Below are 26,115 nucleotides of genomic sequence, written 5' to 3' on the forward strand. Positions count from 1 at the left end.
CACTAACCCAGGAACTTATCCTTGCAACAAAGCCCGTTGCCAACTGTGCCCACATATCTATTCAGGGGACACCATCACAGGGCCTAATAACATCAGCCACACTATCAGAGGCTCGTTCACCTGCACATCCACCAATGTGATATATGCCATCATGTGCCAGCAATGCCCCTCTGCCATTTACATTGGTCAAACTGGACAGTCTCTACGTAAAAGAATAAATGGACACAAATCAGCTGTCAAGAATTATAACATTCATAAACCAGTCGGAGAACACTTCAATCTCTCTGGTCACGCAATCACAGACATGAAGGTCGCTATCTTAAAACAAAAAAACTTCAAATCCAGACTCCAGCGAGAAACTGCTGAATTGGAATTCATTTGCAAATTGGATACTATTAATTTAGGCTTAAATAGAGACTGGGAGTGGCTAAGTCATTATGCAAGGTAGCCTATTTCCCCTTGTTTTTTCCTACCCCCGCCCCCAGACGTTCTGGTTAAACTTGGATTTAAACTTGGAGAGTGGTCAGTTTGGATGAGCTATTGCCAGCAGGAGAGTGAGTTTGTGTGTGTGTCCCCGGGAAAAAAAGGGGGGGGGGTGAGAGAGCCTGGATTTGTGCTGGAAATGGCCCACCTTGATTACCATGCACATTGTAGGGAGAGTGGTCACTTTGGATAAGCTATTACCAGCAGGAGAGTGAGTTTGTGTGTGTGGTTTTTGGTGAGGGGGTGAGAAAACCTGGATTTGTGCTGGAAATGGCCCAACTTGATGATCACTTTAGATAAGCTATTACCAGCAGGACAGTGGGGTGGGAGGAGGTATTGTTTCATGATCTCTGTGTGTATATAATGTCTTCTGCAGTTTCCACGGTATGCATCCGATGAAGTGAGCTGTAGCTCATGAAAGCTCATGCTCAAATAAATTGGTTAGTCTCTAAGGTGCCACAAGTACTCCTTTTCTTTTTGTGAATACAGACTAACACGGCTTTTACTCTGAAACTTATACAAGGTGTTTATCAAAGACTCAAACCCTTGATAAACATATAGCAGGTGCATATATTGAAGAAAGAAATTACTGGACAGTGTTGAAGCAAGTCGTATCAGCAATAACATTTCTGACAAAACAAGGTCTGCCACTGAGAGGGACTAATAAAATCTTTGGCTGTCTTAATAGTAGCAACTTCCTTGGCTGCTTAGAGTTCTTAGCAGAGTACGACCCTTTGCTGGCCTGCCAGCATTGATTCCATGCCAGATATTAGCCATACTGATCAGCTGACATTTACTGTATGCTATGTGCTGAATAACTAACTGTACACCTGTGGAACAGTTCTGGAATTTTTCCAATTACATCCGCATACAGGTCTTCATCTGTTTAATGTCATCCATGAAACCCTAAGTGATGCATAAATATCAATCTAAAGGACTGCAGAGGTCACACATACAACAATGCTAGTAACATGTCTGACACTTATTCTGCTGTGCAAGCTCGGGTAATTGCGGTCAACAAGAAAGCAGTGTACATCCCATGCATGATCCACTCACTTGATCTATGTGGTGTTCTTGCTGCAGAGTCATGCACTGATGTAATTAATTTTTTTTGATTTGTCCAAAAACATTGTGTTTTTTCTGAGGATCAATTTATTGCTGGAGCCTCTAGTGAGATTCTCTGAATGAGGAGACATCTGAGACCAGTAAGAGAAAACTTTTCCCCAAGTGCCTCAGTGACACAAGGTGGTCAGCTTGAGCGGATGCACTTTGCAGTTTATCATGCAACCACAAAAGCTACAGATCTGTGCCTCAGGCTCTTGGTGTGGACACTCTGCAGAAGAGTGACACACAAGCAGAGGCAAACCCATTAGCTGAAACCATGGATCAGTTGGAGACTGCATTTTTGACAACAGTTTGGAGTAGTATCCTTACAAGAATAAACAAAACAAGTCAACTTCTGCAGTCTCAAACAATGGACTTAGGCACAGCTTGGCACTGCTGGGGTGACTATCTGAGTTTGTCGCAGCACAACGGAAAATTTTTGAGGAATACCATGAATTTGTGACCCCTTTAAGTTCTACAACTAACTTTCAATTAAAGTGGTAACATCATCCAAAGCATATGGCTGATGATAGCATAGGTGCTGGAACTAGGAATGCTGGGGGTGTGGCAGCACCCGCTGGTTTGAAGTGATTTCCATCATAGCCATTGAACAAAACTATAAACCCTGTATATCAGCACCCCCACTATAAAAATTGTTCTAGCACCTATGGATGATAGTGAAGACCCTGCTGTCATGCTGACTGGTGAAGAGAAGTTCAAAGTTGAATCATTCTCTGCCATAGTTGACTCACTTGTCAGCCATCTCAACAGAAGAATTCATGCATGTTCAGAACTAAACAGCAGTTTCTGTTTAACAGGTGACCTTGACAGTCTCCTTTGTCCGACTTGTCCTCGTCCATCTCTCCATGAATGCAAATGGACACCACACCATTCTATTTTGTTGTGAGCATGTTCTTTCCATTTCTGGCCAAAGAGTTTTGTCATGGGATCAGCCCAGCGCGTTTTCAGTCTGCCCAGCAATCACTTGTGGTCTCTGGGGATCCAGTCACTGATGTGGGTTGTCCATCTCTTGTCTTGCTTGTGGACTACATGACCCGCCCAGCTTTGCTTTGACCTTTTGAGTACTGCTGTTAAGGAGTCTCTCAGAAGTTTAATTGAATTCTATTCAGATGAACTCAATTAAAAGATCTCTGAAAAATGGGTACAGTGATGCTCACTTGTAAAGCAACTTGCCTCCAAGCCATTATCACAAGCTCTGCCTATATCACTGCAAATGCTGACCATAATGAACATGCATAATTTGCAAGCAGCCTTTCCAAATGTCTTTACTGCACTACGCATTTAAGTGACACTACCAGTCTCAAACTGCAATGGAGAAAGGTCTTTTTCACATTTAAAAAGTCTAAAAAGTGCTACAGTGGTTCAAGAAAGACTTGATAGTCTTACTCTATAGACTTCTCCCGTTTAATTGAAACATTTGCTGCAGCAAAGGCATGCTGAAAAATCTGAAGAAATTTTTCATCTCTGTAAATAGAACAATAGCTACATGCAATGGTTTTGTTGAGTAAGTTATTCACGTTAATACTTTTTATGTAATATGCAAATTACTTGTCTGAAGCAAGACTAATATGAATAATGGCACTAAATAAAATGTATTAAAGTTTTTCATATTTTTTATTTTAAAACAGTTTTATGTCTGCCCCAATTTCATACAAAAAATTAATTCAAATCTTGGTAGTTCCTATGAGAAATGGTGCAATAGTGTGAAGGTTGCCTTTTAGTGGGAGCAGCACTTGGCTACTGTTTTGGCCAGGTTTAGCTTTTGTTAGCTGTTTTTACCCACGGTGTTTTATTTTGTATATTTTCTTTTACTGTATAATTTAATTTATGTACACTTGTGTGTATTCTTTTTGCCCTAGGGCTGCCATTGCTAGTACCCTAGTGGCAGCCACCTCCATCTGCAACTTAAATTTTTAAATAAAACCTGTGTGCTGTGTCAGACAACTTGTGTGTCAATCTCCTGTCTTTTATAATCCGTTCCCCATGGGGGCCCACAAAAGCTTAATCCGGTCCTGTCTCTAGGTCACCAGTTCAAATGCATCTCTAGTTGGAAGTTAGCAAAAACTATTTGATGGGTCTTTTAAAGGCCTTTGTAGAATGTACTGGTGGTCTCAGTCCAGTTTCTAGTTGATTAGAAACCATTATGAAACGACCACTACTGTTGACAGTCTTGTTGGCACTTGGCAGCATCAACAGAGACATCAAGGACTGACCAGGCTGCAGAAAATGAACTATCCTCCCCTGACAGCTGACAGGACTGTCGTGCCTGAGCTGAGCAGTGTAGGAAGCTCATGCTGCTGCTGTCCCTGTTCTAAGGATAAATAAAGCACTTCAATTTCCAGTGGTATCACTCTGTCAGCTTTCACAACCACCACCAAATTCACTCTAAAACAAAAGGTGTAAAAAGGAACAGGGACGTTTTGCTTGCTGAGTTAATATACATTCAGCTGACCTATTACTCTTTTTTCCTTCTCTGCTTCAAGTGTAAATATGTACCAGAAAGCCTCTTACAATTTAGTCTGTCATCTTTTTAGAGGTTTACAGCTTCTCTTTTAAAGCTTCTCCAAGAGATTGAAGGTGAAGACTTGATTCTAATTTGAGAGTAGGAACACCACATGGTCAAACATGTATCATGACAACTTGCTGTTGTGATTGCAAACACACATCCTTGCTCAGGCAAAACTCCCTTAGCTAAATTTGATCAAAGAGAAAAATCAAGTATAGGTGTGCATTGGAATTCCTTTCCTTCAAGTCTTGCTCTCATCCCGACAATACCTCATTTGAAATCCCATGTATAACTCCACATTTGTTTTCTTTCTAATAATAAAAAAATCTGATTTTCTAGTTAATCTTAAGGTTGAGTTTGTGGTATGATGACTTTGGGCCAGGTTGGAGAAAGAGGCAGAATCAGGGGTGTGCGCAGGGATTTAAATGTGACTACTTTTGCGGGGGGGGGGGCACTTTAAACACCGGCCCCTCCCCAATGCCCTGGGCCCTGCTTCCCGCACCCCATCTCGCAGACTGTGCTACCAGCCCAGCTTCCCTGCTCCTGGTGCCATCTAGTGGGGCTCAGCGAGAGTGCTAGCTGCAGGGCTTTTCCCAAGCACATCTCTTCAGCCACACTTAACCTGATTCCCACCCTAGCAGATTCGTGGGAGGGACTCCTGGGGCAGGAGCTATGGCAGAAGCTATGGGCTGTGGTGGAGATGATTATTGGAGGGCTCCATGCCCCTGCTTGGCCCCCCTTGTGCATGCTCCTGGGCAGAATTTGCCCCAATTGCCCAAGGAGACTCTGCCCTGTCACTCAGAAAACTAAAGAAAGAGGTCAGATGTAGGTTCCCAAGGAGACAGATTGCTGCCCAATATGATTTATAAAAGCACCTGAGTTAGGATCTGTGACAGTGCCTAGCGAGCACCACCTCCTCTCCACCCACTAGGGCTGCTGTGGCAAGGAGAATCCAAACCTTTGCTGTTCTGGGTTCCCTAGGATGTGTTAAGCTTCTGGAGCCTCAGCAGTCTGCAGATCTGGTTCATCCCTGGGCCTCTCTGGTACATTTCCTGGGCAGTGGCTCTCAGTCTGCTATCCCTTCTCTGAAATGGGGCTCCTCATCTGACTTGCTCTAGGTCCCCAGGACCAGCACTGACCCCCAAGATACCCTAGTTTCTCTCCCAGAACTCCACCCAAAAGGTGTGAAGCTTCTTGTTTACTGTTTAACTCTCTCAGGGGCATGCAGCAGTTGTGAAGCAGTTAATACACAGTCACACACTTTGCACAGGAGTTTAATACCTTTATGCACTTTTATACTTAATCATGTAAAGCACAGGAGAGTACTAGTCATACAAAACAACAAGCTCTACACACGTCACCTGCTATTTCACCCTTTCCTATGGAGTCTTTGGGGGACAACCTGGGTCCAGGAAGCTAGGCAGGCAGGTTGTCCCCTGCCTTGTGCAGGATGCACTATGAAGAGAGTGGTCTCTCCCTCATGGACTGGAGAAAATTGTCCCACTAAAACCAACTTCTGCCCCTTTAAAACCTATAGCACCCTGTGTCAGGTGACACCCTTTCCCACATCCCCACATGAGTACAATCCCCTGCCAGGTGACTTTGTGGTTAAGGTGACTTCCTGAGAAGGGACCAGTCTTTTGTCTAGAGTGACTAGATTTCTAACAATTGGGTAGTTAGTGTCAACTACCTCCTATTGTTGTTCTTTTGCCACCAGCCTTTGGAATCTTACCCCAACATGGAGGCAAACAGACAATAGAAAAGACAAAAGGCTGCACATTCAAAATGAAATTTTCACCCCGACACAGATACACAGGGTTCATAATCTCACATGGAATTAATAAATTGTGCAGACATATTCCCAGATCCTCAGAGGCACCTAACTCCCATTGATTTTCAGTTGAAAAATGTCACCCACCTCTAATCTAGACTAGCACCTACAAATAGGTTAGCTAACTCAGGTTGACTGGCAGTCAACAACAGTAACTGTAGTTAAAACAGAAGCAAAATTCCAGTGTAGACATGCCCTAAGTGACCAAATAAAAGGTATGCATGCAATACAGAGAACCCCTTCCTTTATTTATCAACAGTGCCTTTCCTACTTGAATATTCAACCCCTTGAGGATTTCTTTATTTATATATTTACATTTTCGGTGAATTGTACTGCGGATTTATTGTGATTGTGTTATGTCCCTCTGCATTTTCAGGCAATAATGCAGCTTTATTGCTGAGAAATAATCACCCGGAATACTACTATGCTTAGGGTACATGCTGAATATTGAAAACACATATCAGCCAACGGTGGGCAAATCTTTCACTGCTGTTCACACAGAGTGCTCAAGATGATGTCTAGCTATAGGGCAGAGGGTGAACATAAGAACAGCCATACTGGGTCAGACCAAAGGTCCATCTAGCCCAGTATCCTGTCTTCCAACAGTGGCCAGAGCCAAGTGCCCCAGAGGGAATGAACAGAACAGGTCATCATCAAGTGATCCATCCCCATCGCCCATTCCTAGCTTCTGGCAAACAGAGGCTAGGGACACCATCCCTGCCCATCCTGTATAATAGGCATTGATGGACCTTTCTTCCATGAACTTACCTAGTGCTTTTTTGAACCCTGTTATAGTCTTGGCCTTCACAACATCCTCTGGCAAGGAGTTCAACAGGTTGACTGCATTGTGTGAAAAAAATACTTCCTTTGTTTTAAACCCGATGCCCATTAATTTCATTTGGTGACCCCTTGTTTTTGTGTTACGAGAGGAGTAATTAACACTTTCTTATCTACTCTCTCCGCACCAGTCATGATTTTATAGACCTCAATCATATCCCCCCTTTGTCATCTCTTTTCCAAGCTGAAAAGTCCCAGTCTTTTTAATCTCTTCTCATACGGAAGCCGTTCCATACCCTTAATAATTTTTGTTGCCCTTTTCTGAACCTTTCCCAATTCCAATATATCTTTTTTGAGATGGGGTGACCACATCTACATGCAGTATTCAAGATGTGGGAATACCTTGGATTTATATAGAGGCAATATGATATTTTCTGTCTTATCCCTTTCTTAATGATGCTCAACATTCTGTTAGCTTTTTTGACTGACGCTGCAGATTGAGTGGATGATTTCAGAGAACTATCCACAATGACTCCAAGATCTCTTTCTGGAGTGGTAACAGCTAATTTAGACCCCATCATTTTTATATATATATAGAGAGAGAGAGAGAGAGTTGGGATTATGTTTTCCAATGTGCATTACTTTGTATTTATCATCATTGAATTTCATCTGCCATTTTGTTGCTCCGTTACCCAGTTTTGTGAGATCCTTTTGTAGCTCTTTGCAGTCTGCCTGGGACTTAACTATCTTGAGTAGTTTTGTATCATCTGCAGATTTTGGCATCTCACTGTTTACCCCTTTTTCCAGATCATTTATGAATATGTTGAATAGGACTGGTCCCAGTACAGACTCCTGAGGGACTCCACTATTTACCTCTCTCCATTCTGAAAACGGACCATTTATTCCTACCCTTTGTTTCCTATCTTTTAACCAGTTACCAATCCATCAAAGGACCTTCCCTCTTATCCCATGATAGCTTACTTTGCTTAAGAGCCTTTGGTAAGGGACCTTGTCAAAGGCTTTCTGAAAATCCAAGTACATTGTATCCACTGGATCCCCCTTGTCCACATACTTGTTGACCCCCTCTAAGAATTCTAGTAGATTGGTGAAGCATGATTTCCCTCTACAAAAACCATGTTGACTCTTCCCCAACAACTTATGCTCATTTATGTGTCTGAAAATTTTGTTCTTTACTATAGTTTCAGCCAGTTTGCCTGGTACTGAAGTCAGGCTTACCGGTCTGTAATTGCTGGGATCACCTCTTTTTAAAAATTGGCGTCACATTAGCTATTCTCCAGTCATTTGGTACAGAATCTGATTTAAATGATAGGTAACAAACTACAGTTAGTAGCTTTGCAATTTCACATTTGAGTTCCTTCAGAACTCTTGGGTGAATACTATCTGGTCCTGGTGACTTATTACTGTTTTCTTTATCAATTTGTTTCAAAACCTTTGGGAATCTCCCTCAGATCCTCGGTCATGAAGACTGATGCAAAGAATTAATTTAGTTTCTCCGCAATGGCCTTATCATCCTTGAGTGCTCCATTAGCATCTTGATTGTCCAGTGGTGCCACTGGTTGTTGAGCAGGCTTCCTGCTTCTGATATACTTGTTAAAAAAAAAATTGCTATTCCTTTTTGAGTCTTTGGCTAGCAGTTCTTCAAATTCTTTTTTGGCCTTCCTAATTATATTTGTACACTTCATTTGCGAGAGTTTATGCTCCTTTCTATTTTCCTCACTAGGATTTAACTTCCACTTTTTAAAGGATGCCTTTTTCTCTCACTGCTTCTTTTCCTTTGTTGTTTAGCCACAGAGGCATTTTTTTGGTTCTCTTACTATGCTTTTTAATTTGGGGTATACATTTAAGTTTAGCCTCTATTATGGTGTCTTTAAAAAGTTTCCATGCAGCCTGCAGGAATTTAGCTTTTGGCACTGTATCTTTTATTTTCTTTTATTTACCTTTCATTTTATTTTAACAAATGTCCTCATTTTTGTGTAGTCCTCCTTTCTGAAATTAAATGCTACAGTGTTGGGCAGCTGTGCTGTTTTCTCCGCCACAGGGATGTTAAATTTAATTATATTATGGTCCCTATTACCAGGCGGTCTAGCTATATTAACTTCTGGGACCTGATCCTGTGCTCCACTTAGGACTAGATCAAGAATTGCCTCTCCTCTTGTGGGTTTCAGGACTAGCTGCTCCAAGAAGCAGTCATTTAAGGTATCAAGAAACTTTATCTCTGCATCCCATCCTGATACCCAGTCAATATGGGGATAGCTGAAATCCCCCATTATTATTGAGTTTTTTATTTTTATAGCCTCTCTAATCTCCCTGAACATTTCACAGTCATTATCACTATCCTGGTCAAGTGGTCAGTAATATATCCCTACTGCTATATACAGAGCGGTAGACTCCAAAAAAGCCATGGGGAAAAAAATAAAGTCAGTACTGTTGTTGTACAATACATTTTATAAACCTGCTAATATGTAGAATACAATTATATGCTTTTTAAAAATCATAGGGCCAGATTCTCTGGTCAGCTAAGGATACTTTGCTCTAAGGCCAGAGGAGAGTCTCCTCCTTGTGCCGGTAGAGGTGGCTATGTCAGTCAACCCCTATAAAAGTGGAAGGGATGGGACACTCCAGCAATATGAGGGGCAGTGTGTATGGCAAAGCAGGGTTGCGCTTTATTCAATCTGCCATTGACCTAAGCTAAAGCAGACCCTGTGTCTAACTTGCAGTGAGCTGTGTTGTTTTGAATCAGGAAGCTGTAACAGACTCCATGCAGCTGCCACTCTACAATGAATATCAAGGCTGTCATTTGGGGTACATATTTATTTTAAATTTTCTTGGGTCCCAGACCCGTCATTTGTCTCTCAGCTTCCAATCCTTCTCATTCCCACCAGCCCTGTCTCTCTAACTACATAGATGATAGAGGTAAAATTTTTGTGCCTCATTTACTCTTTTTAAGAACCAGATTCTGCCAACTTTAGTGACACTGAGTACATTGATTCAAAGGTGTAGCTAATTGTTTGACGACACTCGCAGTTCATTCTTAAAAATGTTCAAGAAACCAAATAACCGAACTTAGCCAAATGTATTGTCTGAAGACAAAGCAGTAAAAAAGAGACATACCTACCTTCCTTTGGGGAAGTAATTCTTAGGGCATGGCTACACTTGCGAGTTAGAGTGCATTAAAGCATCCCAGTGCGCTCTAACTCATGATGCATCCACACTGGCAAGGCACGTAAAGCGCTCTGACTCCACGGCTAGAGCATTCCTGGTACTCCACCTCGGTGAGTTGAATAACGTTTGATGCGCCCCTGCTGGAGTGCCACAGCACTAGTGTGGACGCCCTGGTCTGTTAGTGCGCTGTGATCGGCCTCCAGAAGTGTCCCACAATGCCTGTTCTAGCCACTCTGGTCAGCACTTCGAGCTCTACTGCCCTGCCCTCAGGTGACCAACCGCCAGACCTGCCCTTTAAATTCTCTGGGAATTTTGAAAATCCCCTTCCTGTTTGCTCAGCCGGGCGTGGAGTGCTCTCAGTGAATCTTTCCAGGTGACCACGCCTCCACGTGCCAGGCAATCCCCAGTATGGAGCAATGGTGAGGTGCTGGACTTCATCAGTGTTTGGGGGGAGGAAGCTTTCCAGTCCCAGCTGCACTCCAGCCATAGGGATTACGATACCTTCTGGCAGATATCAAGGGACATGATGGAAAGGGGCCATGACCTGGACGCACTGCAGTGCAGGGTTAAAGTGAGGAGTTGCGGAATGCCTACCGCAAAGCCCACGAGGCAAACAGCCGCTCCAGTGCTGCGCCTGTGACCTGCTGTTTTTACAAAGAGCTGGACGCGATACTTGGGCGCGACCCCACCTCCACTCTGAGTACCACCATGGACACTTCAGAGCACAGTCCAACAAGGGGGGAGGAGGAGGAGGAGGAGCAAAGCGGGAGCGAGGGTGCTGAGGAGGAGGAAGACACCCCGGCATCCCTAAATGCATGCAGCCAGGAGCTGTTCTCAAGCCAGGAGGAAGTTAGCCAGTCGCGGTGGCCACTGCTTGGGGAAGGACAAACACCAGAGGAGGCTCCCGGTAAGCTGCTTTTATTTTGGGAAGGAAGTTATTTGGTGCGGGCTCCTGGGGCGAGGAGGGTTATGGCTGCATGCATGCCTAGATGCGGAATAGGGCGTTGATTTGCTCTGTCACATCGCGGTAATCAGCCTCAGTGATCTCTTCAAAGGTCTCATCCAGAAATTGGGCAATGCACTTGTGCAGGTTTCGTGGGAGAGCCATTGTGGTCCTTGTCTCAATCAGGTTAACATGTCCGCACCACTCTGCCGTGAGGGGTGAGGGGACCATTGCTGCACACAGGCAAGATGCATATGGGCCAAGGTGGAAGCCGCATTGTAGTAGAAGACCCTCCCTTGCATCCCAGGTTACCCTCAGCAGCGAGATATCTTCCAGGACGAACTCCAGTGGAAAATGTGGGGTCAGTGTTCAGTATAGGGGCCCCTTGCAGCTGTTGACTCCCCCCCAAGGCAGAGAGGACACTACAGCCATGAAAGAATCAGTCCCCCTTGATCTTGTGCCTACTCACCTTTTTTTTGCTCCCGGGAGTTATGTGTACTCGCTTTGGGATGGACAAATTATGCTATTGTGTAGACTGTGCTTGCCCTCCTTAAGTATGGTGGAATCATTGCTCTGTCTGGTGTGAACAATGTTGCATCTGTTAAGTTGCATTTTGCCTTTACAGATGCAACCTTGAGATCTCAGCCATCCGTGTTATCACCGTCCGAGAGGCTGCAAAGGATCAGGAAGAGGCCATGTAGAAGCAAAGAGGACATGCTGCATGAAGTCATGCAGCACTCCCTTAATGAAAATCAAAAAGTGCAGGAGTGGCGGGAGAGTGAAAGGAGGGTCCACGAGCAGAATGTGGATCGATGGCACCAAAGCACAGGGTGGCTGATAAGTATCATGGAGCGCGAAGAGGACTCGAGCAAGGCACTCGTAGCCATGTAGGTGGAGCACTACCATGCCCGCCCCCCACTGCAGCCCTTGTCCCAAAACTCTTTCCCTTGTGCCCCCGTGTCACCTGCAACCCACTTTCCCCAACGTCAGGGTTCTTATCGCCACCAGCTGCCTCCAACACCTATAGCTTCACCACCCAGCCCTGAAAACTACGACCCTTACCCACTGCACTCAACCCCCATCACCATGCGGTATAGCCATCCTGAAGTGCAGCACTCATTGCACAGCACTCCAAATAGGGAGTCTGAGTAGAATAACAGGACATACGCAAACCTGTGATTGTACCGTTCCCCACCCCACCCCCTTGCCCTTTGTGTTTCCCAAGCAGTTGTTTCTTTTCAATAAATACATTTTCTTTTCATTAAATGGATTTTTTTTGAAAACCTTCTTTATTATTGTATAACGTAAAAAGATACCTTATCCCAGGAAAGCAACAGGCACTGCAAGTCAGTGTACCATACGTAGCAAATACAGATTCCTACTAACATTGGAACCACTGCACTTCACTCCTGTGCAGGGCACCAGATATTATTGGTGGCTTTCAGCCTCAAATTACTCCCTCAAGGCATCCCTAATCCTTGCAGCCCCATGCTGGGCCCCTCTAATAGCCTTGGTCTCTGGCTGTTCAAATTCAGCCTCAAGGTGTTGAACCTCCGAGTTCCATGCCTGAGTGAATCTTTCACCCTTCCCTTCACAAATGTTATGGAGGGTACAGCACACAGATATAACCGCAGGATGCTGTTATCGGCCAGGTCCAGCTTCCCATATAGAGAGCGCCAGCGGCCCTTTAAACAGCCAAAAGCACACTCCACAGTCATTCTGCACCGGCTCAGCCTGTTGTTGAACTGCTCCTTGCTGCTGTCAAGGCTCCCTGTGTAGGGTTTCATGAGCCACGGCATTCAAGGGTAAGCGGAGTCTCTAAGGATCACAATGGGCATGTTGACTTCCCCTACGGTAATCTTCTGGTCTGGGAAAAAAGTCCCAGCTTGCAGCTTCCTGAACAGGCCAGTATTCCGAAAGATGCGTGTGCGTCATGCACCTTTCCGGGCCAGCCTGCATTAATGTCAATGAAACACCCACAGTGATCCACAAGCGCCTGGAGAACCATAGAGAAATAGCCCTTCCGATTAACATACTTGGAGGCTAGGTGGGCTGGTGCCAGAATTGGAATATATGTCCCATCTATCGCCCCTCCACAGTTAGGGAAACCCATTTGTGCAAAGCTAGCCACAATGTCATGCACATTACCCAGTGTTACGGTTCTTCTGAGCAGGATGCGATTAATGGCCCTACAAACTTGCATCAACATGATTCCAATGGTCGACTTTCCCACTCCAAACTGCTTAGCGACCGATCTGTAGCTGTCTGGAGTTGCCAGCTTCCAGATGGCAGTAGCCACCCGCTTCGCTGTTGGATCATATTAAAGAAGTTCTGTATTAAAATCACAAATGAGTTTGATTCCCCATAGTTTAAATTCCAGGGTATTACTAATTAAGAGGTCTCTTGGTTTTTGGTACTGTTTCTCTCCCTCTATGTGTGAAACTTGCAAGCTGCTAATTGTGTTAGTACATTCTAAGACAGAGTCTGTTCTCAAAGCAATTCACAGAGAGAGAGACTCAAAGCAATACTCTAACAACAGAAACAGCACCCAGAGACTCCCCGCTCTTTTGTTGGATTAACAATTGTGATTAAAATAGAGATAGAGGATGTATGTGGATGGATGCTTGGTGTGGATAATAACTGAATGATCAGGGAGGTGCCAGCCTAAGAATCCAGTGTCCATTGGCTGAAGAAGGCGTCAAGTGGAAATAACCAGAGGACCCCCCCGGAGGGCAGACTGGAATCCACCCAACAGCCTCAAGAATGGGAGAACCAAAGAACAAGATAACATCTTGGAGCCGTCAGGAATGTGCTATCTGCTGATTGATTCAGCAACAGCATGATGAAGCAATTCCCATAGACTGGCATAGGAAGAAATTCCTATAAAAATAGACTCTAAAAAGTGAGAACTTTGGGGTCTGATTCTGCAAACCAACTTCCAGGAGCATCAGATGAGCATCTGACAAGGCCCTGCTCCCTCCTCATGTCCAGGCCACCTGGCCAGTGGCTTGGCATGAGCAACTCTAAGGCTGGTAACTATGATAACAACCTTGCAGAACCTGTGTCTGTGTGTGTGTGTGTGTGTGTGTATGTTTGTATGAATGAATGTGTGAATAAATATGAGATTGAATGGAATGTTATAACTATAACTAACTGCTTACAATGATTCTTTCTGTATTCACAGTAAATGTGGTATTTTGCCTTTTTCCCTTTAATAAGATCCTGCTGGTTTTTATTTTATTGGTATAACATCTCCACCATCAGGGCAGCTCTCAATCTTGTGTCCTTGCGCTGCAGGGTGGGGGCGAGCTCCTCACACAGTCCCATGAAAGTGGCTTTTCTCATCTGAAAGTTCTGCAGCCATGGCTCGTCATCCCAGACTTGCATGACGGTGTGATCCTAGAGCTCAGTGCTTGTTTCCCGAGGCCAAAAGTGGTGTTCCACGGTGCTGAGCACATCCGTGAATGCCACAAGCAATCTCGTGTCGTATGCGTTACTTGAGTTGATATCATCGTCGGAGTCCTCACTAAAAGAAAAGGAGTACTTGTGGCACCTTAGAGACTAACCAATTTATTTGAGCATGAGCTTTCGTGAGCTACATCTCATTTCATCGGATGCATACCGTGGAAACTGCAGCAGACTTTATATATACACAGAGAATATGAAACAATACCTCCTCCCACCCCACTGTCCTGCTGGTAATAGCTTATCTAAAGTGATCATCAGGTTGGGCCATTTCCAGCCCAAATCCAGGTTTTCTCACCCTCCACCCCCACACACAAATTCACTCTCCTGCTGGTGATAGCCCATCCAAAGTGACAACTCTTTACACAATGTGCATGATAATCAAGTTGGGCTATTTCCTGCACAAATCCAGGTTTTCTCACATCCCCCCCACCCCCATACACACACAAACTCACTTTCCTGCTGGCAATAGCTCATCCAAACTGACCACTCTCCAAGTTTAAATCCAAGTTTAACCAGAACGTCTGGGGGCGGGGGTAGGAAAAAACAAGAGGAAATAGGCTACCTTGCATAATGACTTAGCCACTCCCAGTCTCTATTTAAGCCTAAATTAATAGTATCCAATTTGCAAATGAATTCCAATTCAGCAGTTTCTCGCTGGAGTCTGGATTTGAAGTTTTTTTGTTTTAAGATAGCGACCTTCATGTCTGTGATTGCGTGACCAGAGAGATTGAAGTGTTCTCCGACTGGTTTATGAATGTTATAATTCTTGACAGCTGATTTGTGTCCATTTATTCTTTTACGTAGAGACTGTCCAGTTTGACCAATGTAAACGGCAGAGGGGCATTGCTGGCACATGATGGCATATATCACATTGGTGGATGTGCAGGTGAACGAGCCTCTGATAGTGTGGCTGATGTTATTAGGCCCTGTGATGGTGTCCCCTGAATAGATATGTGGGCACAATTGGCAACGGGCTTTGTTGCAAGGATAAGTTCCTGGGTTAGTGGTTCTGTTGTGTGGTATGTGGTTGTTGGTGAGTATTTGCTTCAGGTTGCGGGGCTGTCTGTAGGCAAGGACTGGCCTGTCTCCCAAGATTTGTGAGAGTGTTGGGTCATCCTTTAGGATAGGTTGTAGATCCTTAATAATGCATTGGAGGGGTTTTAGTTGGGGGCTGAAGGTGACGGCTAGTGGTGTTCTGTTATTTTCTTTGTTAGGCCTGTCCTGTAGTAGGTAACTTCTGGGAACTCTTCTGGCTCTATCAATCTGTTTCTTTACTTCTGCAGGTGGGTATTGTAGTTGTAAGAAAGCTTGACAGAGATCTTGTAGGTGTTTGTCTCTGTCTGAGGGGTTGGAGCAAATGCGGTTGTATCGCAGAGCTTGGCTGTAGACGATGGATCGTGTGGTGTGGTCAGGGTGAAAGCTGGAGGCATGCAGGTAGGAATAGTGGTCAGTAGGTTTCCGGTATAGGGTGGTGTTTATGTGACCATTGTTTATTAGCACTGTAGTGTCCAGGAAGTGGATCTCTTGTGTGGACTGGACCATTTGGATCTTAAAGAGTAACTCGATTGCCAAACGTGATGTGCTGGTGAGACTCATCAGCATATTCCTCAGCAGTTTGGGCTCCATTCCCGCAGACCCAAAGGGAAGACAGCGTGCGCAGCACAAAAACCATTGAAAGATGGTGCCAATTGTGGACGGAAGCAGAGGGATTGCTGGGATGTGAACCGATGCATCATGGGGTGTTGGGACAGGACTCAGAATGCCCCGCATCCACCGCCCCCTTCCCAGAAGCCACAACGCCAGAATGGAAAGAGGTGCTCTGTGGGATAGCTGCCCACAATGCACCGCTCCCAATGGTGCTACAATTGCTGCAAATGTGGACATGCCAGTGTGTTGTCAGCTGTCAGTGTAGACAGACTGCAGCACTTTCCCTACTGTGCTCTCCGAAGGCTGGTTTAACTCAAAGCACTCTACATTTGCAAGTGTAGCCATGCCCTTACTGTGCAACATGTTTTCCTTTCACAGAAGGTGCGCTTCAAAGATACATATTTCAGCTGGTAGTATTTATAGTACAAGCTACAAAATTCTTTACATGTCACTAAAATCCAACCCACCAGTTTGCAAAAGTTCCTTAATTTGTTGTTTTGCTTTGTACTTAGTAGGGCTGTTGATTGCAGAGAAAGTCAATAAGGAAGTGTTGTTTACTACTTCCCCTAACACAAGAACTAGGGGTCACCAAATGAAATTAATAGGCAAGAGGTTTAAAACAATAAAAGAAAGTATTTCTTCACACAATGCACAGTCAATCTGTGGAACTCCTTGCCAGGGGATGTTGTAAAGACCAAGACCAAAAAAGAACTAGATAAATTCATGGAGGATAGGTCCATCCATGGCTATTAGCCAGGATGGGCAGGGATGGTGTCCCTAGCCTCTGTTTGCCAGAAGCTGGGAATGAGTGACAGGGGATGGATCACTTGATGATGACCTGTTCTGTTCATTCCCTCTGGGGCACCTGGCACTGGCCACTGTTGGAAGACAGGATACGGGGCTAGATGGACCTTTGGTCTGACCAGGTAGTGCCATTCTTATGTTCTTATGATTAATTGCAGTTAATTCATGCAATCAACTCAAAAAAATTAATTGCGATTAAAAAAAGTAATCATGATTAATCGCACCGTTAAACAATAGAATACTAACTGAAATTTATTAAATATTTTTGGATGCTTTTCTACATTTTAAAATATATTGATTTCAATTACAACACATAATACAAAGTGTACAGTGCTCACTTTATATTATTTTTATTACAAATATTTGCTCTGTAAAAATGATAAAATAAATATTATTTTTCAATTCACCTCATACAAGTACTGTAATGTAATCTCTTTATCATGAAAGTGCAACTTACAAATGTAGGGGTTTTTGTTGCATAACTGCACTCAGGAACAAAATAATGTAAAATTTTAGAGCCTGCAAGTCCACTCAGTCCTACTTCTTGTCCAGCCAATCACTAAGATAAACAAGTTTGTTTACATTTACAGAAGAGAATGCTGCCCACTTCTTAATTACGTCACCTGAAAGTGAGAACAGGTGTTCTCATAGCACTGTTGTAGCTGGCGTCACAAGATATTTACATGTCAGATGTGCTAAAGATTCATATGTCCCTTCATGCTTTGGCCATTGTTCCAGGGGACATGATTCCATGCTGATGACCCTTGTTAAAAAAATGTGTTAATTAAATTAGTGACTGAACTCCTTGGGAGGAGAATTGTATGTCCCCTGCTCTGTGTTTTACCTGCATTCTGCCATATATTTCATGTTATAGCAGTCTCAGATGATGACCCAGCACATGTTGTTCATTTTAAGAACACTTTCACTGCAAATTTGACAAAATACAAAGAATATACCAGTGTGAAATTTCTAAAGATAGCTACAACACTCCACCCAAGATTTAAGAATCTGAAGTCCCTTCCAAAATCTGAGAGGGATGAGGTGGGGAGCATGCTTTCAGAAGTTTTAAAAGAGCAACACTTCGATGCGGAAACTACAGAACCCAAACCACCAAAAAAAAAAAAATCAACCTTCTGCTCGTGGCATCTGACTCAGATGATGAAAATGAACATGCGTCAGTCCGCACTCCTTCGGATTGTTATCGAGCAGAACCCATCAGCATGGATGCACATCCTCTGGAATGGTGGTTGCAGCATGAAGGGACATATGAATCTTTAGAGTATCTGGCATGTAAATATCTTGTGACACTGGCTACAGCAGTGCCATGCGAATGTCTGTTCTCACTTTCAGGTGATATAAACAAAAAGCAGGCAGCCTTATCTTCTGAAAATGTAAACAAACTTGTTTGTTTGAACGATTGGCTGAACAAGAAGTAGGACTGATTGGACTTGTAGGCTCTAAAGTTTTACATTATTTTATTTTTGAATGCAGGGTTTTTTTTACATAATTCTACATTTGTAAGTTCAACTTTCATGATAAAGAGATTGCACAACAGTACTTGTATTAGGTGAATTGAAAATACTATTTATTTTGTTTTTTACAATGCAAATATTTGTAATAAAAATAAAGTAAGCACTGTACACTTTGTATTCTGTGTTGTAATTGAAATCAATATATTTGAAAATGTAGAAAACATCAAAAAATGTAAATAAATGGTATTCTATTATTGTTTAATATTGCGATTAATTTTTTTAATCGCTTGACAGCCCTAGTACTTATCTCTGTTTCCAAACCAGTTGGGCTTAGAGTTGCATCCAATCTCCTCTAGGACATACCATTCACATATCTCAGCTTTGACGGGCTTCCTATTTTCAAATGCCAAAGCTGACTTTAGCTTTGCAAAGTGTTGTGAGATACCTGACATGGGTGAAGAAAATTGTGGGGAGAACATAATACATTTCATTAACATAACTTCCCAGCTCCCATATATATAACATATTAATACCATTTCCATAATATCCATTAATGTGATGTATACTATGTACTGGCTAACAAGTAGTAGCTCCCCATGTGCCTTGTTTACATTAGGATTTTTCAGATCTTGATTTCCCAGCCCCACTGGTGGAAGCGATGGGATAATCAAGGATTCAGGGCTTTTTTTTACCAATGTGTCGGTGGCAGCAAACCCACAGAAATATTAATTTATTCTTTTGCTGTAAAACATCCTTCATTTCCATCTCATCCCCATACAAACATACACAGTTTACGACTCCCTCTTGAATATAGTCAATGACATAATGCTTATTGCTTGGTTTTGTATATAATTATTTTAAAGGATAGTTTTTCTTTCTGCTCTCCAGACTACCTGGCTCTCACACCCTGTACTCTGATTTCTGTTGTGGTCTCTAGGCTGCCCAACTCCCGTCCTGGGTCCGCCTGCTCCTTGGCTGCAAGCTGAACTCCAGCTGTGGCTCCGCACTTGCCTGCTGTCTGGCTGCATAGAACAGTGCAGGGAGCTTGCACAGTTATCCAAATGAACTCCCCCTTGTGGGCAAAACTAAAGAGCAGGCAGACAGTTCCGGACTAAAAATAAAATATACGGTGCCTGGCTCCAAAAAATTTGCAAATTCTATGGTAGAAACGTTGAGTTGTTTGGTGTCACGGGGCAGAATTGCAGCATCCCAGGATCCCTGAAAAAGATGAATGAGGCAGTTTTCACACCTCTCAGAGCTATTGTTTCAGATTGTCTGCAGGGTCGCGCAGGACCCACTGCTTTGGTTTACAGTCTGTTCATTTTTCTCCAAAACCATAAGGGCTAAACATAATTTTTAAAAAATGAAAATTCAGATTGTGGAGCAAAATTCTGCACATTCAAATGAATTCAGTGGCCACAGAATCACGGAATATATAAGACTCTTCTTACAGAAATGTCTTTGTGAGGGAATCTAAGGAAATATGGAGTTATATAAACTAAACCGTTTATAATATAATAAACCCTATATTAAGCTAAGTAGGAAAGAAAGTGGGAGGAAGGATGGTCTTGCGATTATAGCATTGGACTGGGACTCAGGAGATCTGGGTTTATTTGCTGGCTTTATCACAGACTTCCTGTGTTTCACCAGGGAAGTCACTTAATCTTTTACTGCCTCAATTCTCCATCTGTGAAAGGGAATGATGATACTACCTCATATTTCTTGGCTCTTATTTGTTGTTTCTATTTAGACTATAAACGCCGCAGGGCTGGGACTGTGTTTGTACATTGCCAAGTGCAATGCGGCCTAATCATGACTGGGGCCTCTAGACATTATTGTAATATAAATAATAACTAGACACTTATTAGAGAGAGGATATAAAAGCAGTCTCAGGAAGGCTGTGAGAGTAGCCCCAAGGGGAAGAGGAAATGTTCTCCCTCCCCAAGGGCAAATAAGGTAGAAAGGAAGAAGCAGGAAACACTGTGTTGCTATTCTGCTTAAAAGAGATTTTGTAAATGAAGGATAGTTTGCCATTTTGCTAAAGTTCAAGGTTGACTGGGCAGTATGAATTAATCTGATGGGGTCACAGTAGGTATTGAATAGATTATGTTACAGTGGGGAACTGGCTGGATCCCTTAGTTCATTTCTGTATGTTCTAACATTGTAAGGGTGTAAGATTTTAGTAAAGAAAAAGTGATGTGGTTTTGGGGTGATAGCTGGATGCCCCATTAACTCTTTTCTAGCAAAGGTTCTTGTTAGGTAGTGGTTTTTTTCCTACAGTCCATGGACAAGTGCCAGTTCCTGAGATATCCCTGACACAGTTTAGAAAGGCAGCAAGCTGGTCCTTGGTATCAAAAAGGTTGAGAAACACTGGATTAAAGGATATTCTAAAAGAAATGGAAATGGGATTAAGAGAAATGGAAAAAATACAGAAAATGGGACTGAGACAGACTAGTCCAGGTAGATTTTTCCCATTCCTAAAATGTCTTCAGGCTAAATTGTGACCTTTATTATTCTCACTAGTGGTAGTTATTCACACAAGTAGTCTCACTGATCTCAGCAATGTGAATAAAGGGTGGGGTTGGGCTGCAGTATAGCTTGCTGGTGTCATTTTGTGTATGCTTAATGGCATGATAGTAAATATCTGCACTTTGTGATATGAGTTGTATTTTATATCTATCTATCTTTATAAATACATGTGGTGTAAGAACCTCTTAGGCATGTCCAAATGTCAGTAATAACTGACTGAGTTTAATGATTTCCTAAATATGCATGCTGCCAAGGAACCCGCCAGAGCCTGGTGAGTCTTCAGACCAAAGCTTCCTCAGCTTTGAAGTTCATAGCATAATTAAGATTATTTTGAGGGCAAATGTCAGTGTTCAACTTCATTTAGAATTTAATCCCATTTTACTCTGTCCTTCAGATTCAAGCAGAAAGCAGCTAATATTATACAGCCTTCATCCAGAAAGGTTTTGCCCCTGGATTAGCATTTTGCAGGATTATTGAAAAGGCAGCATTTGCCTCCTCAAGAATGAGACTGACCCTTTTACCCCAATAAAAAGGAGTAACCTATAGCGCTAGCTCACTGCCAGTGGTCCAGACTATCAGAGTGTTTATTCCCCAAGACAAGCATAAAGTAGCTCCTATTGATGATTTCTCTCTTCCTATCAATATGACATCATAAATTTCCAGATGTCTTTTGCTTCCTTTAACTTCCCTAGATACTTCCTCCTGGTGCATTTGCATTCTTTCTTATTCTCTTAGATATTGATTTGCAGCATCAGCAATAAGGAATTAAAAGAATGTAAACAATTCTTAATTATTGACCTGCTTTAATCTGCTACTGTGATGAGTGGGAAATTAAGTTTTTTAAAGGAGACGTTCAAATATTCTTTGTTAGTTTTATTTACAAATATTGATCCATTATGTTAACCTGGACGGTCTGCAGGGTTCAGCAATCAAAATGCTCCTTCCATATTACAGCAACTCTTCATCATTGGTTTCCAGTCACTGGTAGTGTTTTTTACCACTTGCATTGTTGGCCTGATTGTGTTTCCCAGCAATTTAACCTTTTTATATATTGTTTTCATACCTTGCTTTCTTGATTCCTCCTTTAGTTGTAACCTCCTCTAGTTGTTGAGCCTCTTCTTTCCAAAACATTGGCTTTTCCGCTCTTTGTGATTTCTTCACCGCTTTGCAGAATGATTTTACTTCTACTGCTTTCCCAGAAGTCTTGGCTGGTTTACACTTTCCCTGTAATGTTCTTGTTCCATTGCTTGTCCAGCTTTTCCTTGTTTGCTTATGACTTCCAATAATGTCCTCCACTGTACTTTTTCTCACTTCCTTGACTATTTCCCATCCAGTTTATAGTGAGATCTTCTTCATCACCACAAATTAATAGCCTAAAATTAATAGCCTCCAAGCATCATGCCGCCTTCACAGAACTATCCTTTTAACCTGTCAAGGTGGAATTTGACTCTAGCTGGACCCATCTTTTTCTTGAACTTTAATCTTAATAATTCCCATTAGTAGTTCCTGATCACTGCCACACGTGGCACTTCTATATACTCTAACCAGGGGCAGATTAGGGTTTTGTGGGGCCCTGGGTCTGAGCAAATGGGGGCCCCTCCTCCCCACCTCTTCTGTGTGCAGTCCCCCTGCCCATTCCTGGCACTCCTGCTGGGGAAGTGGGGTCAGCGTATGGGGGCTTGCCCCACCCATCCAGCACTCCTGCCAGGGATCGGGGTTCGGGTGCGGGGGCTTGCCCTGCTCCACTTGCCCAGTGCTCCTGTTGGGGGGCTGCAGGAGTGCCAGGCAGGCGGGAGGAGCGGGCAAGCCCCTGCACCCTGACCCGCTCCCTGGCAGGAGTGCCGGGTGGGAGGAGTGGGTCGGGGTGTGGGTGTACCCATTTTTCCAAGTCCCCAGAATTGGCCGGGGCTCCCACCCAGTGGCTAATCCACCACTGATTTTAACATCCAACAGTGACCATCTGTACTTTTTACAGATAGTAATGGGGTCAGTCTGGTTTTTGGTCTGACCATTTGGTGAGTTCCATGTAATCTTGTGCATATCTTTGTGAGATAACCAAGTACCACCAACAAGTAGCCTAAACAAAGAATACAGTGAAACAGCAGTTTACAGTGCATATAGAAAATAGTGGGTTAATAGCAGAATTATCACAAAAGAGTCTTACAAACTAAAATGCTCAGAAAAGATTATTTTGGGAAGGTTTCTGTAATATTGTATATTTTATTTACATGTTAAACTAAACTATAAGGGACTAGATTTTAAAAATGCTAGTAGACATTTACTCTTTGAGTAGAAGACAAGAATTATTGTAGAGACAGTGGGCACTCCAAATGTTTAGATTATATCATTCAGGATAATACTTGAAGATTAGTTGTGGAAATACAAGTTCCATATTTATTTTATCTTCTTAATGCATACTGTGTGCAAAAATGCATTTTGTATCTCTATTGTTGGGAACATGGAAAAGAAACATCTAAGACTTTCTCAAGAAGCTCTCAATTCAGAGGAAAAAGGAAACAATTTCTGCTATTAAGAGAAAAGATTTAGAATCATTCCATGACTTTTGAACTAAAACCCAAAGTTTACTGAAACAGAAATTACTAAGATTTGGTGAAACACTTAGCCATCATGGTTCAGCACATTCACATTCAATTAAAAACAAGTTCAGAGGGATTCTCTAACATTATTAGAACGTATTTATTTTCACTTTGCACACATTTGTATGATCATTTAAAATCTGTATGTCTTAACTACATCCAGAGATTGTAATAGCTTCGTTTCTGGTACAATTTATAATAAAAAAAAAAAAAGATTTCAGACTTGCGGAAGAGAATGTACTGAAGCCGAACAGATTAAATCTCCTATTTCGCACTTCAGAGGAGACACTCTGCAGTTTTGATTTTGGGAACCAATCTAAACTTGCATAGTTTTTGTCAAGCTTGCTTTATAAAACTAAGTTTAAAAAAATCTGCATAGATTTTTTTTTCATAACATAGAATTGTACTAGTGTGAGGAGTTAGCTAAGCCTGAGTTATCTCTGAGCCTGAGCCTTCCTGATGAGTCATTCCTGAGACAGAGAGTGGGATGAGTGATCAGAAGCAATTAACTGAAGGTCTTGTGATAGGCCCCAGCTCATTCAACCAGAGTCAGCCAATCCACAGGTGAGGACCCTCCTATGTGATCCTAAGGCAGGTATATTGGCTCCTAAGGGAAGCAGTCTCTCTAGCCTGCTCAGTGGTACTGCCTGGCTGAGAACACTCCCATTGCCAGTTGTTTCAACAAACTGTTCCTGCTCCTGTTCTAGCCTGTTCTTGTTTCAACACCAGCCAGCCCCTGTTCCTGCCTCAGCCAGCCACCTGATGATTCTGACAACGAGGTGATGATTAAGAACCGTATTCTCCTATTATTCACACTAGTAAATCAGGAGCAACTTCACTGAGTGTCAGTGGAGTTACACCAATGTACAACCAATGTAAGTGTAGAGAGGAATGAGGCCCTTTCTGTTAACTTTCAATCAATAATACACAGAGCCTAGCCTGCCTTCTTAGGCATAAAAGGAAATAAAACCAAATTGTGATACCCAAATTAACCCTACTTGCTAAAGCAGACTTCATTTAAGTTCTGGTGCTGTCAACAGACACAAAATCTACAAGCATCAATAGCATCAGACTTTTTGTTCCTATTTTTCAAATCTAAAGTAAAACTTAAAGCTGAGAAAAAAACCTTAGAAATGGATTAGCTGTGACTGAATTAAACAAGACACATATATGCAAATAAATATTTTTCTTCTCCTTGAGTTCATAAACCTTCACATAATGTGTAAAGACAAAATTATATCTAGTCGTATCTTGTTGATACTATGTAAATGGACAGTCATTTTCCAATGTGGCTCAAATCCCATCTCCATGTGGCAGAAATTTTCTTAATTTAAAAAAGGAGTTTGCAATATGTGAGAGGTTTAGGACCAAAGAATATCCCCCAAAAGATATGTCGCTCTGATCTCATAAAGTACATCATTAGGAGCACATCTCAGCATATTCAGACATTAGTTAGTTCAGATGGTCTGTATACTACATATGAACTCGAATCTATGTGTTTGTCTATACTTCAGTTAGACACCTATGTCTGGTCTGTGCCAGCTGACTTGGACTCACAGGGTTCTGGCTAAGGGGCTGTTTAATTGAGGTGTAGGTGTTGGGGCTCAGGCTGGAGCCTGAGTTCTGGAACCCTCACAGAGTCCTAGAGCCTGGGCTCCAGCCCTAGCCCAAACATCTACACCTCAAGTAAACAGCCCCTTCACCTGAGCCCTTCAAACCCGAGGCAGCTAGCACGGGCCAGCCATGGGTTTTTAATTGCAGTGTAGACATACCCTATGTTAGCTAATGAGCATGCTGTATACGGTTCCACCTAGGGTCAACATAAATGTATACACTCATTGTGTGACAATATGTGTCCATTTTGAATACTGCATGTTCCTGTGTTTTATATATGGATGTGAAACACTCATCCCATGTTTAGCTATGCTCCTTGTTTCTGAATGTGCATTCTCACACCTGGATTGGATGCAGATCCTGAAAGCCACCCTGTTTCATACAGATCATAATGAACGCACATCTGATTTTTAGTGTATTGCTAGAGATATGTAGTGATGTCATGCTCAGGACACCCAAAACTGAGCCACTATCTTACTCCTCTGCCTTAGCAATAGAGAGAGCTTTGCTGCTGCTAAACTGTGTCTGCTCCTAGACATACCAGCCTCTCTGCCTTGCCAGCAAACTCTTCAAGACTCTGCCAGTCTAAACTTTGCCTTTTAGGTAACAATCAGTGAACCCCAGTTTCCCATAGACATCCATATGTAGTGTCCTGTCCTCTCACTGAACACTTACAGAAATTATTAGGTTTGCTGGCTCCGAAGGGACAAAGCACACATCAGTCTGTTAGGTTAACTGAATACTCACACTTCAGTTTAATAAACAGCACTCAGAGGGCTTTGTAAGAGAACAAGAATATGTTCATTAATAGAGAACAGAGATTTAAGTGTATTAAGACAGAGTAAAAGAGACAGACCAGGTTACAAATAAAACAAAACTTGCTTTCTAGTGATGAATACTTCATCTTAGCAAGTTACAATCTTTGCTGAAGCAGTTTTCTTCCTTACATTAAGTTATCAGCGTCCCTAGACCTCCAGACTGTGGGATCCAACTTTCACAGGCTCAGAGCATGCTGTACCCTATGTCCCATCAGTGTTGGATAACTAAAAGGTCTTTTTTCTCCCCTTATATTACTCAAAGTCCATTGCCTCAAGAGCCAGGAAGGCTTCCTGGGCTGCAGATTCTGTCCCCTGGTG

At 42.7% G+C, this 26,115-nt stretch overlaps 1 protein-coding gene across 9 annotated transcripts in view; it reads left to right on the plus strand.

The window, feature by feature from the left end:
- Positions 1-26,115, plus strand: part of MOCOS (molybdenum cofactor sulfurase) — a 484,231-nt gene that overhangs the window by 159,595 nt on the left and 298,521 nt on the right. The gene's annotated exons all lie outside the window — the stretch shown is intronic.

Source organism: Caretta caretta, chromosome 2 (assembly GCF_965140235.1).
Source record: "Caretta caretta isolate rCarCar2 chromosome 2, rCarCar1.hap1, whole genome shotgun sequence".
Taxonomy (NCBI): domain Eukaryota; kingdom Metazoa; phylum Chordata; order Testudines; family Cheloniidae; genus Caretta; species Caretta caretta.